Below are 16,410 nucleotides of genomic sequence, written 5' to 3'. Positions count from 1 at the left end.
ATCGTGTGCTTTATCACAATACTCGGTTTTAACCGTGGATATACAGACAACAATAGTGTAAGTAACATACTGACACAGGTAACGTTGTAGATAAAGAAAACATGGTTAAACAGAGGTGGCGAAAGTTGACTTCACCCACGGGGCAAGTACGAAATGCTAAATGCTAAAAGAGTCTATTAAGAGACTTCTACTTGGTAGGTTTATATATTCTCATTGTATCGTTTGGTTTTTTACACTATTTATTACACTATGGTTATACCTTTTATGTTTAAAACAAGCTTTTTCCCGAGCAAACCAAATCAATTATAATGCATTTACAATAGTTTGTTTTTTTTATATAAAGTATAAAAATAAAGCCTCTAAGAATTAAATACAGTTTAATAACGGTCTATAACAAATAAAGACAATATTAAAGCGGATAAGAGCTGGAATCAGGAAACGGAGACGACAGCTGCACACTCATATTGAGAATGTCATTTTGTGTGACTCCATCCAGCGGTTTACAGTGGGCTGGCCAAGCCGGTTATACGGGTTTGTCACGGTTCGTTGGCTTTCCGTAACAGTGAAATCTAGTAGTATTTATAGCTCAATACTGTATTATGACTATTTTTAGTACACAGTCATCAGTTTCATATGTGCTGTGTAAATATGTAGAAAGGGCAACTCATTTCCACACACACGAACAAAAAACAAGCAATCTATTTTATTATGTTTGTAACAAAGGAATTTATTTATATTCTACTTATTGAGTTAGTATAATTACATTGGACTTCAAGAAAACGGGTTGAAGTTACATTTTAATTGAGAAAACTGAGATTGCTTATGATCTTATAACTAATACGTCCACCGAGACCTTATAGTGGTGTGAAGCCAGATAATAAAAACTGTTATTGGCTTAAATGATAAATTATGGAATAGGAGAGGAAATGAATGTAATGAGGAGAGTTGGTAGGATACCGCTTCACATTCAGTTAAATGCCACACGTCATATTGTGGGGGATAACGTAGCTACTACAACTCGGGTAATCATCCTGTGTGTATGGCTTCCATTGATAACCTAGTCTGATTGTACTAAGAGGCTATATTCAGCTGAAAGGGAAAAACAAATGAAGCTGATCCAAATTGGCTTTAAGAATTTAATACTAAAAACACTGAATTATTATGAAAGCACTAGCATGTTTCTTAAATATCTTGTAATGCATATTCTATAATATGCGGTGTAATAGAAGATAGAATTTAAAATATTAACCAAACAAACATTTGAAATCATGCATTTTCATTTTTGACATAAATGCAGAGGTAGAATACTTACTTGGAACTTTAAAACGAATGATAATAAAACATATTTAGTACATAAAGTACTGATTTTTTCCTTCTTTTTACAGTTGTGATTGTTAATATGATTTATAAAATTTAGCTACTAAATGATAGCTTTACTATAAATAAGTATTGTGTATAGGTGTTAGTGCTTGATATAAAGTAATGTAGATAAAGGTCATTCATGAAGGTCTACGTTTTATATAGCTCTTTCTCTCTCTTTTGAAATTTCGCTATTTTTAAATATTTTACTTAGACATGTGTTACATTGTTAGTAAGCCTCAATCTTGTACACAACAAGAAAAATATTTATATAATTATGATGTTTTCAAGATTCTAACATTACCTCAATTTGTGGTACATTCGGTAATGTTTCACTACATCTTTATGTGGTTGGAAACTAATTTATCTATTTTAAATATTTTCATCATTGACTTCACTTGTAATCAATCGATAACACAAGTAAGTATTATATTTTATAAGGTTTTAATCTTAGATTTTAACTTTAATTCACACCATGTGATGATTACGGGAATATATTTTATCTTTATACCTATATAAGATAACAATTAATGTTTTTACCGAGTACAGGGAAAGGGCATCTAATTAAAAGGTTGTAGTCGGATGAAGATCTTGCTGAATCTGGAGTATTTCCATAAACTATTAAGAGCTTTGTTGGAATCCTAAGAATTCTAACATCACATAGACCCTTCGAGGATTCTTGTCTCTTATTGGCTTAAGAGGTCATTGGAATTGGCATTGTAATACATAATTATATTCTCTCAGATTGTTACTAAAAATTTTACTTGTATTTTTAATCAAATATGCGTATTAATACTTATGTCTTTGCTGGAATTTACAGTAAAATTTAATGAAAATTAAAACTTAGTAATACTTTCAAACTGTTTTAACGAAAATGTCACAGTTTATTCAGGTAAATAAATGTCACGAGCTCATTTAATTATAGGTTTAACATCAAATTATACAGTTATGTGTTAATCATACGATACAATAATTGATACAAATGTTGTATATATAGACACGAGAGTCAGGTTGGGAAGTGTTCACAAGTACAACTTGTCGAGAGCTGACAACTTGTCGCTCACGTACTTGTCAGAAACAAATTCCAACTTAGATGATAGGGGCTTCCTCGAGCCTCTCATTTATGTGGGCTTCTTCTCTTCTTCACCTTCACCCTCATGTTCAACTACTCTCTTTTCTCTTTCTGTTTGGCCCAAATAAAAGTTGTGCAATCATTTTGCGTTTGAAAATATTTCGTTATGTGAATTCATACTTCTTTAAGTATATCTTTCTGAATACAAGAGATTAGAAACTGTGTTTAAATTATCCACGTGAAATGGCATTAATTTAAAATAGGAAAAGTAGACAATTTTATGAAAAGGCCCAATTAAGAATGGCAGAACATAAAAAAAGAAATTGTTACAGTATTACGCGGGTTATAGTTTCAAAGAGTGACTTGGTCTTGTTCTAAAATAATATTTTATTAATGAAAAACCATCAAAATATATCATGTTTATTAAAATATGTTTAATTAAAAACAGACATATCACTCCCAAAAGCTGTACCTCGTTGATCTGTCAAAACTTTTTGTCAAGTTAAAATATTTGTTCAAATATTTACAATATTAAATCTATGTATAACAAACAAAGGTTTTTAAATTACCAGTTTTAAATAAACCGCGGTTAATGAGGTTTAAAACAAAAACTCTCCGGTATAAATATCACCCACCTGTTCATTACGCGGGTTGTTCGCTGTTTATCAACAGTCCGACTCTAATGGTCTGTAATTAGTGAAACAAACTTCATTATATCAAAGTACCTGGTATTTAATAAACTAACAATTCCGTTCCAAGCGCTGACTTTGTTTCAGTTACATCTGGTTTATATCTCTGTGTAAATGAGAGTGATATGGTTGTTATTAAAACAGCTACATTTTCTAGTGGACCAACCATTACTGATGTTAATTACATTATTAGGGGTTGTTTCAGAACATCTTTTGAACTCTCTTTGTTATCAGAGCAAAGAGGTTGATACAGCAAAGACAGTGAAATAAATTTCTAAAAAAAACAAGTAACATCAAAGAAACCGAAAAAATATTGTTATTTTATTTTTTTATATTAGCAATTGATGCAGATAGATACTTAGGCATTCGATAAAATTATCTAATGTTAAGAATATAATGAAACTTTTATAGATACAGCTAACATGTAAAACCATTAGTGGGTTATTCTATAAAAACGATTATGCAATACTCACGACATATATTACGAGTACATTAGTAATATATCTCTAAAGACGAGATGTCGAGAGTTACCTTTTACTCTCTAGTGGCAAAGAATATTCAAGTGGAATTTGAAATCAATTTTGTTTTCTCCAACATTTATTTTATTAAGAGTTGTACAATTTCAGGGTGAATTAATAATTTACACGAGTGAAACCACCTGTTGAAGTATGTAATGAATAAGCATGTAAGCATTCAGTTGTCAGTGTAAAACGCCGCACCGGTTTGTACAAGACTAATGGCCCGAGTAAAGTTCGCTCCCAGTAGTTAAGGCAATTTTAAAGCGGGTTGCAATTGTTTACACTGCGGGTAGTGAAACACGAAGAGAAGAAAGTCAGATGACCTAGATATCGATCAACCCCTCCCCTCCCCTCACATATAGCCCTGGACTGTTCCTTATTACGAGCGACCACCTCTCGGGTCCGTTCATAGCCAGCTGTAACAGTTTTACTGTGCGTCAGGTGAATCTAAGATAGCAAGATTATGCTATGTGCACTCATAGCAGGCGATACACAAGCCCTGGTCTGTTCCTTGTTACGAGCGACCATCTGTCGGGTCAGTTCATAGCCAGCTATAACAGTTTTACTGTGCGTCAGGTGAATCTAAGATAGCAAGATTATGTTTTGCGCACTCGTAGCAGGCGATAAACAAGCCCTAGACTGTTCCTTATTAAGAACGACCACCTGTCGGGTCCGTTCATAGCCAGCTGTAACAGTTTTACTGTGCGTCAGGTGAATCTAAGATAGCAAGATTATGCTATGTACAGTCGTAGCAGGCGATAAACAAGCTCTGGATTGTTCCTTATTACGAGCGACCACCTGTCGGGTCCGTTCATAGCCAGCTGTAACAGTTTTACTGTGCGTCAGGTGAATCTAAGATAGCAAGATTATGTTATGCGCACTCGTAGCAGGCGATAAACAAGCCCTGGACTGTTCCTTATTACGAGCGACCACCTGTCGGGTCCGTTCATAGCCAGCTGTAACAGTTTTACTGTGCGTCAGGTGAATCTAAGATAGCAAGATTATGTTATGTGCACTTGTAGCAGGCGATACACAAGCTCTGGTCTGTTCCTTATTACGAGCGACCACCTGTCGGGTCCGTTCATAGGCAGCTGTAACAGTTTTACTGTGCGTCAGGTGAATCTAAGATAGCAAGATTATGCTATGTACAGTCGTAGCAGGCGATAAACAAGCTCTGGACTGTTCGTTTTTACGAGCGACCACCTGTCGGGTCCGTTCATAGCCAGCTGTAACAGTTTTACTGTGCGTCAGGTGAATCTAAGATAGCAAGATTATGTTATGCGCACTCGTAGCAGGCGATAAACAAGCCCTGGACAGTTCCTTATTACGAGCGACCACCTGTCGGGTCCGTTCATAGCCAGCTGTAACAGTTTTACTGTGCGTCAGGTGAATCTAAGATAGCAAGATTATGCTATGTGCACTCATAGCAGGCAATACACAAGCCCTGGTCTGTTCCTTGTTACGAGCGACCATCTGTCGGGTCAGTTCATAGCCAGCTGTAACAGTTTTACTGTGCGTCAGGTGAATCTAAGATAGCAAGATTATGTTATGTGCACTTGTAGCAGGCGATACACAAGCCCTGGTCTGTTCCTTATTACGAGCGACCACCTGTCGGGTCCGTTCATAGGCAGCTGTAACAGTTTTACTGTGCGTCAGGTGAATCTAAGATAGCAAGATTATGCTATGTACAGTCGTAGCAGGCGATAAACAAGCCCTGGACTGTTCGTTTTTACGAGCGACCACCTGTCGGGTCCGTTCATAGCCAGCTGTAACAGTTTTACTGTGCGTCAGGTGAATCTAAGATAGCAAGATTATGTTATGCGCACTCGTAGCAGGCGATAAACAAGCCCTGGACTGTTCCTTATTACGAGCGACCACCTGTCGGGTCCGTTCATAGCCAGCTGTAACAGTTTTACTGTGCGTCAGGTGAATCTAAGATATCAAGATTATGCTATGTGCACTCGTAGCAGGCGATAAACAAGCCCTGGACTGTTCCTTATTACGAGCGACCACCTGTCGGGTCCGTTCATAGCCAGCTATAACAGTGTTACTGTGCGTCAGGTGAATCTAAGATATCAAGATTATGCTATGTGCACTCGTAGCAGGCGATAAACAAGCCCTGGACAGTTCCTTATTACGAGCGACCACCTGTCGGGTCCGTTCATAGCCAGCTATAACAGTTTTACTGTGCGTCAGGTGAATCTAAGATAGCAAGATTATGTTATGCGCACTCGTAACAGGCGATAAACAAGCCCTGGACTGTTCCTTATTACGAGCGACCACCTGTCGGGTCCGTTCATAGCCAGCTGTAACAGTTTTACTGTGCGTCAGGTGAATCTAAGATATCAAGATTATGCTATGTGCACTCGTAGCAGGCGATAAACAAGCCCTGGGCAGTTCCTTATTACGAGCGACCACCTGTCGGGTCCGTTCATAGCCAGCTGTAACAGTTTTACTGTGCGTCAGGTGAATCTAAGATATCAAGATTATGCTATGTGCACTCGTAGCAGGCGATAAACAAGCCCTTGACAGTTCCTTATTACGAGCGACCACCTGTCGGGTCCGTTCATAGCCAGCTGTAACAGTTTTACTGTGCGTCAGGTGAATCTAAGATAGCAAGATTATGTTATGCGCACTCGTAGCAGGCGATAAACAAGCCCTGGACAGTTCCTTATTACGAGCGACCACCTGTCGGGTCCGTTCATAGCCAGCTGTAACAGTTTTACTGTGCGTCAGGTGAATCTAAGATATCAAGATTATGCTATGTGCACTCGTAGCAGGCGATAAACAAGCCCTGGACTGTTCCTTATTACGAGCGACCACCTGTCGGGTCCGTTCATAGCCAGCTATAACAGTGTTACTGTGCGTCAGGTGAATCTAAGATATCAAGATTATGCTATGTGCACTCGTAGCAGGCGATAAACAAGCCCTGGACAGTTCCTTATTACGAGCGACCACCTGTCGGGTCCGTTCATAGCCAGCTATAACAGTTTTACTGAGCGTCAGGTGCATCTAAGATAGCAAGATTATGTTATGTGCACTCGTAGCAGGCGATACACAAGCCCTGGTCTGTTCCTTATTACGAGCGACCACCTGTCGGGTCCGTTCATAGCCAGCTGTAACAGTTTTACTGTGCGTCAGGTGAATCTAAGATAGCAAGATTATGCTATGTGCACTCGTAGCAGGCGACAAACAAGCCCTGGACAGTTCCTTATTACGAGCGACCACCTGTCGGGTCCGTTCATAGCCAGCTATAACAGTATTACTGTGCGTCAGGTGCATCTAAGATGGCAAGATTATGTTATGCGCACTCGTAGCAGGCGATAAACAAGCCCTGGACTGTTCGTTTTTACGAGCGACCACCTGTCGGGTCCGTTCATAGCCAGCTATAACAGTTTTACTTTGCGTCAGGTGAATCTACGAGTAAGATAGCAAGATTATGTAATGCGCACTCGTAGCAGGCGATAAACAAGCCCTGGACTGTTCCTTATTGCGAACGACTACCTGTCGGGTCTGTTAATAGCCAGCTATAACAGTTTTACTGTAGCTACGTCAGGCGAATCTTAGATAGCAAGATTATGCTATGAGCACTATTAGCAGGCGAGTGGAGAGAAGACTCGATAACCTCGAACAGACAATCTAGAAAAATATTGCCGGTGCTTTAAAACTGTAATAAATGTTCATATTAAATAGAATAGAAATTATTAAAAATAAATATATTTAAGGGGAGTCCAACACTAAAAAATTGAAAAATTTTCAAATTTAGTTTTTTTGTTTTATTAACAAATTTAGTATTTTCTGAACATTTTTAATACCAAAAACATGGTTTCAACTTGATTTTAAATATTTTTAAATAATTTTTGAAAACATGCCGTCGCACATTTTGATTGCTAGAACTTCAGCACCAATTGCCTCACATCAGTGGGTTTTCATGCTATAGCTATAGTACATGTATTATTTGAGTGGTTTTAGTTTGTAGTTTTTGTTTATCAGGTTGGCAATAGTTATTGTTTCAATTACCCAGAAATCTGCGTTGAATCAGCTGACGACTTTCACTTTCAACAACGTTGTGTGGACCAGGTTGCCGAAAAATGTTTTTGTTGGCCGTAAAACACTCGAACTAGGGGTGTACGATGCCATAATAACTTTCAATAAGGGAAAACCTGGGTAGATTAGAAGTTTTTAAGCATTTGGGAATCTCAGATATCGGCAGTAACACAATAGACGCTTTGAAGGTTGCTGACAAAGCTCGAATCAGAAAATCGGAGTACGCAGCGGGGTTGGCATCCAAGGAGTCCAGGGTCAAGAGAAGAAGGGAAAGATTGAGAGAAGAAGAAGTGGATGATACTGAGTTACTGCCCTGGAGGATTTTAAAAGCGAGTGATCAAAGATTATCAGTAAATTGTCAAATTAAAGTACAATATTCAAAGAATTTTTTTGTTTATCGTTGATTTCCGAAAATAAGTTTTTTTCATACTTAGGTACACATATCTTAAGTACCGTTGGAGATATTTTGATGAAAATTTTTTCTGCACTTCCTTTATTCTATAAGTAAGCTTTGGACCTAAAAGATTTTAAATTGGTAGAAAGCTGAACAAGGAAAAAATATTTTTATAAATAAAATTAATTGTAAAAAACATGTTTTTTAAATAAAAATTGTTAACAATTTTTTATGAATTTTAGAACATATATTTTTCGTCCAATGCCTCAGCAACCATACATAAGTAACTGCAAAAAATTTCAAAAGTGTACTATTAGTAGAACAGGAGATAATGGTACCGAAAATATGTCAATTTAACATGGGCGGTATAGGGACGTTGGACTCCCCTTAAGAATATAGACGAAATCTATATTTTAATCATTAACATTATAGTAGGTAGTTCAGAGTATTAAAAGTGTATGAAAATTTCAATTTTCACAGACACACACACTTTTAGCACTAGTGATTAAGAAACAACTACTGAGTGCATTTTACCTAATGTGTAAATTTATAAGGGCGGCAGTATTCTAAAAGTTCATATATAGTATAAACAAATTTTCTTTCAGATTTAGTTTTTAAATTAATTATGGTGTTTGGTTATTTTTACACTTAAAATAAAAGTTTAAAGTGTAACTTATACCTTACATTTCAGCTGACTTTAGTATATCACCGTCTCACTAGAGGTTTTACGTGCTATGCTTTGGTTAAAACGCTGAAAAATCATACGACCGTTCATAATATATATTTTTATCGTACATATAAATTAAAATAACCTTATTAGATTATTTAAGATCCCTAAAGCAATGATATAACGCCATTCCATACAGAAGTATTTGATCTAACTTCATAACAGAACTTTTATGATTAATTTTAATTGCATCAATATGGAATATATGTGGAAGGATGTAACTATAATTGGTGGTATGTTTAAATTTGGCTTACTGGTTACTAGATTTCTTTGTTGTTTGTCTGCATAACCTACTAGCGATGTCTTGTTTTAACACTATCCTTATCTTCCTTGGATACTAGCGTTGTCTTGCTTCCACACTATTCTTACCTTGCATGGACACTAACGTTGTCTTGCTTAAACACTATCCTTATCTTGCTTGGACACTAGTATTGTTTTGCTTCAACACTATTCTTAACTTGCTAGGGCATTAGCGTTGTCGTGCCTTTACAGTATCCTTACCTTCTTGTATACTAGAATTGTCTTGTTTAAACACTATCCTTAACTTGTTTCGAAACAAGCGTTATCTTGCTTGGAAAAAAGCGTCCCATTGCTTCGACATTGAGACGTAAAAATGAGTTGAGTTGACACTAACGTTACCTTAATTCGACTCTAACGTTTCCTGAATTCGACACTAACGTTATCTACTTTGAAAAAAGCGTTATCTTACTTCAAGGCTTAAGGCTTAAAAATAATAATATCTTATTATTGTTTCGATATTAACGATATCTTATTTGAAGATTCAAATCCACTCGTTTAAATTGATTTGTACTACACACTGTAATGTGTCACATCTATATACGAAATATACAGTATATTCTAGTATATAATTGTCAGAAATTAACAAAAATCAGCCAAATTTGGGCCACTGTACTCACTTTTGGATCGCCTTTGACGTCAGAAAAAGTCATAAACACCTAAAAAATTGTAATAAATGTATAAATGTTCATTCTATTAGAAATGCTATAACTAAGCTTTCTTAGTTAAAAGTTGTAAATACTTTTGGGTAAGTAAAATTTGACCATTATTGAAGTCTTCTAATGTATTATGTATAATGTACTAATTATCTAATGTAGTTCTAAGTCCATTAATATTTATGACATAAGTAACAGGAAGAGGAGGGCTGTGAGAGCAACCCGGGTGCGCTCGTGAGTGTGGGAGTGCGTGCGTGCGAGGCGTTCAGGGGCAAACTTATTAGTATACATCATACAAGCATGAACACCGCAGCCGCTTTTTCTTAGTAGAAACGGAAACTGTTGTGACTCTCATGACTACCGATATTGACGCTCTTACTCACTGGACTTGGAAACATAAATGAAACTTAGACCAAGCTTAGTTTATTACTATAGGTAATTCAAAGCTTGTCCGTAAAACTGGCTTTACTACGGCTACTAAATTAAAGTTAATGATCAGGAACTAGAATACTCTGAGAAAATAAAAACTAGAACTCATTACGGAAAAGACATCAAGCGGCTCGTTTCATATGTAATATATATAGATGTTAAACAATCCTGATAGAAACTATTGTATTGTCTCACTTAGTCAATAGTCACTATTTTTGTTATAGTCACTTAGTCATTAATGACATGATCGTGGAACTTTTTAATTTCGACTTATTTTCAACTTCAGGCGAGATATTCACGTAAAGCCTTACTTTAAACAATTATCAATCTTAAAATTGAAATATATTCCAGATTAACACTAACTCACCCTTTTGCACGATTTATTAATACAAATTGTCTCTGTTAGTTCTGAAACAAATTCAATTTCTTTGTGAAATTACAAGGGAAGTTATGATAATCATTTACGGTTTCTGCCTGTCGGTTGTGGAATACTCTTCCAGTAAATATATAAGAGCCATCGATCAGCGCGCTCGCTTCAGGTCGGAGGTCAGGGCCTTGATGCTGGGGCTCATTGATTATGGTGGTTGGCGGCCTGGAATATGGTTTGAAGAGCATTGGGAAGTTAGTTCAATTTAAGAATGCTTGGTTATAATAGTGGAAATGTGTGTATAGTTAAACAAGGTAAGAATACGCCTCACCACTTTAAGTTAAGTGCAACATTTTAAGTCTTTAATCTTAAATAATTTCATTATTGACATTTGTCCGTCTATCTAGATATAGATATATTTATTGTAGAGACACATACACCATTGACATTTTCAGATTTCCAGCAAACAAAAGTGAAAATATTGTCAGCCTACAGAGTATTAGGCTTCATCGACATTCAGCTAAATTTCAAGGTCGAGCATTATATCTCTGTAGGAGTTAAGTTTAATGCACCAAATAAAGTCTTCCTTAAGATATTCTGCCTCATGATATATTGACATAATTTGTATTAATTTGGGTTTCATATCAGTTTTCAAATAATAAAAGTTCCGGTGAGAATAAAAGTCATAACGTGATGTTGGGATAATTAGGCTACATTTGTTAATATGTCACAAGTTAGAATCTATATTGGGTTTACTGCATGTTTACAAATTTATTGATTGTGATATTTTATAGCTGCCATATTAGTCATTAATAACAACAGAGTAAAGCTATTGCGCTAATACCCAGCCAAATCCTTTAGATAGACATGCACCATAATCTATCACAATGTTCTTCTTATCAAGAAAGTTCCAGATTAGCTCTTTTTCAAGATAACGAATGGGCAGACATACGGATAGATAGATAAACAAACAGACAGAGTTTTAAGCCCTGCGATAATATTTCCAGCCAATTATTAATTGATTATTGTTCTTTTAAACTAACATTTATTTCATTCACATATTAGTTTCTATAATTTTAATTTCTAAAGACATGGGGTTATGTCAAGTAATTAATTTAAATACATTATTTGGTTTTATAAAGATAAGTTCTACATAGGATAATACTCATGGATTCTACCTCATGGATACTCCTTCACCATTAATAAAATCTATTTGAGTTTCATTACGTTGAACATTTGATTAAAACTTCTATAAAAATCTGAGTTACTTGAAATATAATTGATTAAACCGCAGCCATTAAACCGAATACAAATTTAAAGAACTCAAACATATTTCGTCTCTTTGAGAACTAAAGGAATATTAAAGCTACACTCAGATAAAACTGTACTACATGTTTATTTGTAATGTAGCAGCAAAAGATTTTATAGATCAACAGGCAGAATTCCAAATGTTAAAACACTGCTTAAAGATTTTAACCTTTTATTTAATATGCAGTGAAGCACTTTAAGTGTTAATAGCAAAGTTAGGGGAACAAGTGGTCTTGCAATCAATAAATCAGTGTGTTGGACAGGGTTCGTGAGTTAGTGTACGTTAATATGCTCTCTAACAGCTTAAACATTATTGGCTTCCAATATTCTCTATTGGTTAATATTCAAATTATATAGCTTTAACCAATTCTCATTAGCTCGCATTCAAAGGGCGAATTAGTGACACAATTCTTTAATTAGCTATACAAACAAAACGCTGCAGTAGTATTGCCAGAACGTTTTGTTATCTCTCTGATCATTATGAGTAAAAGCAATTGAAGTTGTAGGTATACTATGCAAAACTATATTTTCAAGAATATTGCTATATACATATAACTGTATAATTTTCACAATTATTTCAGTGACATGATGACAATAAAATAGAAACAAACATTATAGCAGTGACCAACAAATACAATAGATTTTTTATGTAGAACATTGTACAAGAATATAATTTAATGTATGAAGTAAGGATAGTGTAACATTATTGATTAGGGCTGTGTTATATACTGAGACCGACCGAACGACGGCAGGTTTATGTACAAACTTTGCGTGCGTGACCTGTAAGGTGATATGCCACCTCTCACAAATCATAGAGATAAGTACATAAAGTACAAGGGGTTTCCGCGTGTAAATTATTGCGCTGTGTCAGTTATGTCCACATATAAAAGCTGGCCTTAAGCTAACAAGTAGTGATAGTAAAAAAGAAAAATATAAACGCCTTTTTACCAATCTTCATACTTTCCTAATAGTAACTTCAATTGAAATAATACAAACATTTAAAAATTTTACTGGAAAGAATTGTGGTTAAACATTACACATACTACGACAAGATATTCGACCATCCGTTTCACAGATATCAGGTAACTCGATTGACAATACAATGCAGTATAATATCTTTTACAGTTAAATAACAGTTTAAATGCTATGTTTAATCTAAGATAAATTTGCGAATGTAGAATGTAGACCAGTTTTTACTGTAAATACATTCCTAAATGACGTTCACAATTGTTTCTAATTTGTTACAGAAATGTGTCATCGGTATTAGATTTTACGAATGTTGAGTTTAGTTCCAGTTCACCTTTCTCTGATGCTGTTGCAGAGTGTCAACAGCATCATACTTCAGATGCTGCACGTAAGAGGAAGATAAACTTGAGCTAAACTTAACAGTTGCATTGAACCGGCTCTTCCCACCGTAGCTGCTTTATGCGTAGAAGACTGGGCTACTCTACCGTGCTTTGGGATCATGTCAGTCAACATAATAGTGCACTCAGCTGAGCACCTGATGAGACAATGAGAATACCTCTTTACCAAGATTACACTACTTATTGTAGTCTGGGTGACTCTGATGTTGAAGCGATGCGGGTGTTTCGTTTGAGTTTCTTTGCTCTCCGTCACCGACTATTCTTTGATCTCTTCAGACAAACATGACTCCAGATTTCAGGAGTCAAGTCTGCAACAGCATCAGATTTCAGATGCTGCACGTAAGAGTAAGGTGAAATTGAGCTAAACTCAACATTCGCATAAGTTTTTTTGCTATCCGACTATCGATTGGGGTTAAAGAAATATATAATAGTTCCTCTCTGAAGATAAGTATATATTAGGGCAGTCGATGGCTGAGTGTTTTCGAACATTTTATTGATATCTGCCTGTATGTTCGCACGTTATCTCAAGAACTAACTGACTTGAAGATTTAAAATTTTTCATGAAGCTTCATATATATTTAAGCAACGTTGTGTTCAATAATGGTACGTGCTACTCTTTAAGATATGATTGAGTGTTAGGGAACATTTTTACATTGGTTTTATGGTTAACTATGATGAAAACTAGAAAATTATACAATAGATACATAAACTGAGTAATTAATAAATTATAATAATAATAACAATAAGCATTACAATTTTTCATGCAACCTCAACGCATCTTTTTATGAGATATAACCTACCTTTGTTAATCAATAAATTTATATCTACAGGCGGTAGTACTGTATTGCAGGTAGGTTTTATGCTTCCAGAAATGGATTTAGGAGAGTCATTATGGACTCAGATATTGGAATTTGAAATACATGAACCTCTCAAACGCTACTCATATGTTTTTTGTTATGTTTAAAAACCATAATGATAAAATATTGTTTCTTACTACACCGGCGCTCAAAGAATCTCATGAAAGATCATTAATGATGATGACATATTAGGTTACGTTGGCCGCATATTGCAGTATTATTGAATAGAGTGCAGATCTGTGTTAAGTAATTTGCACGCTACGGAAGATGTACGCAACAAAATGAAAACGTGATTAAGCAAAATAAACTACTACTATGACTCTGATGACGGATGGAATAGAGTCGAATGAGTATTATTGAATGAAGTGTTCTTCTAAGTGTTTTGAACGCTGCGGAAGCGGCATGCATAATAAAGAAATTATTTGCTGTGTGCCTTATATAACTCTTTAGTGAGGTCTTGATCTGCATAAAAGGAAAGCCTAAGACGTAATAAAAGTAACGTATATGGTTAATAAATGGTCGCTTTCCACAACAAGACTTTTCATCTCAATCGCGAAGTTTGAGATACTTTTGTTTCTTAGGGTCATCGTGACAAGGGCTGCCAGGTGTAGCCATATAAGTTTCACAAAGTAAAAAGGTGGTTATCAAAGCTACAGGGGCTGCTGAGGATCACGCAAGCTCCGCGTAATTCAAGTACGAAGGGAACAAAAGAAATCAATTTGAGGATATTATGGAGGAAGGTATTTCGCTTACATCTTGTTTACGTTGTTGTAATGGAGAAGTTCTAAAGCAAACATTTTGCCTGATAGTAATGTTTACTGGAACTCATTCATTCGTATGAAATCTAACAGAAATAAATTAAACTTATTATTTGCGTATTCACATGAAATGTTAGTAATTTCCAACTAGAGCACTTAAAGAATAAAATTTAATTTTAGGTAAAAAGAATAATATAGGGTAGAAATAAATTGTTTTTAAATTTAATATAAGACCGTTTTATACTACATACTATGAGGAAATTTTACTTTTGATCTATTTTAAAATTATTTATTGCAATATTGCAATAATATTTATTCTTCCCAAGTAATAAATAATGAAATGAAACCCTATAGTGGGAAACTACAACTATAACAACAGTAACCGTTTGCTCGTTTGGCCGGTTACAAGGTTTAGTGTGGCGGCACAATGTTTACTGTCGTGTTTACACGGCGGGACTGCGACAGAAGGAATATGGCAGGTGGAACACCGGACGTTTTCATGTTTCACTGGCAATATAAATGAATACACTACCATATAAATAATAATGGCTTTATGCTTATAAACGTTAAATTAAAAATGAACTATAATATCGACGATCATCGAACATCATGAAACTTTTATTAACTTCTGACAGTTACCGTTAGTTGGTGGCTGAGCGTTACCCAAGCCTATCAATCGTGGGGATGGAAAAAACGGTTTGACATTCCCCACAATATCCCAAAAATGACAGACCTATAGACCTGAAATTTGTATAAAGCTTCATCTCTATATAAGCGAGCCTGCGTTCGGGACGGTGTGCAATTTTTACTGGCGTATTTACGTGGCGAAAATACGGCAGAAGGAATATGGAATGAGGAACAGTGGACGTTTTCATGTATCACTTTCCTCCATGGGATTTTGCTGAGCATTGGGCAATATTTTTACATCGGTTTTATGGGTAAACATGGTGACAACGACAAAACTGCAGAACAAATAAATGTTTAAACAAGCTGAGTACAATAATATGAGATTTATAAATGTTAAATATTAGAACATGTAGCTTACTCATACAGTGAAAACAAAAAAAATAAACCTCATTGGATCTTTTGCTATTCAAAGACTATTCAGAAACCTAACTCAATAAACACACATGTGATTGAATAACAGAGTAAGAATTTCACATATTAGGACAGAACTTTTTTTGTATTCTGGGGATATAAACATGTTTTTCCATTAATATGTCTACGTGCTTGCCTGTAAGACACCTCTAGAATGAAAAGACCTATAGGCTTGAAATTCTTCAACCTCAGCGAAGCCTGTTATGCGACACATGTTCTTATATTATACTCTCTACCGTTTAGGTTTATTGTATTACAAACTTTTTATTAAAAATAAAAATAGCATAAAAGGTTATTGCTAAATATAACGTAGCCACGGTGGAAGGGGTTGATTTATTTAATGTTGAGTTTAGCTCCAGTTTACCTTTCTATTAATGCAGCGTGTGGAATTTGATTTTATTACAGACTTGACTTCTTAATTGTGCACCTTATGAGACAATTAGAATGTCAATTCAATAGGTTTACACTAT

Source organism: Homalodisca vitripennis, chromosome 2 (genome assembly GCF_021130785.1).
Source record: "Homalodisca vitripennis isolate AUS2020 chromosome 2, UT_GWSS_2.1, whole genome shotgun sequence".
Lineage (NCBI taxonomy): Eukaryota > Metazoa > Arthropoda > Insecta > Hemiptera > Cicadellidae > Homalodisca > Homalodisca vitripennis.
The sequence above is the reverse complement of the archived record's forward strand: the minus strand, read 5'-3'. Positions refer to the sequence as shown.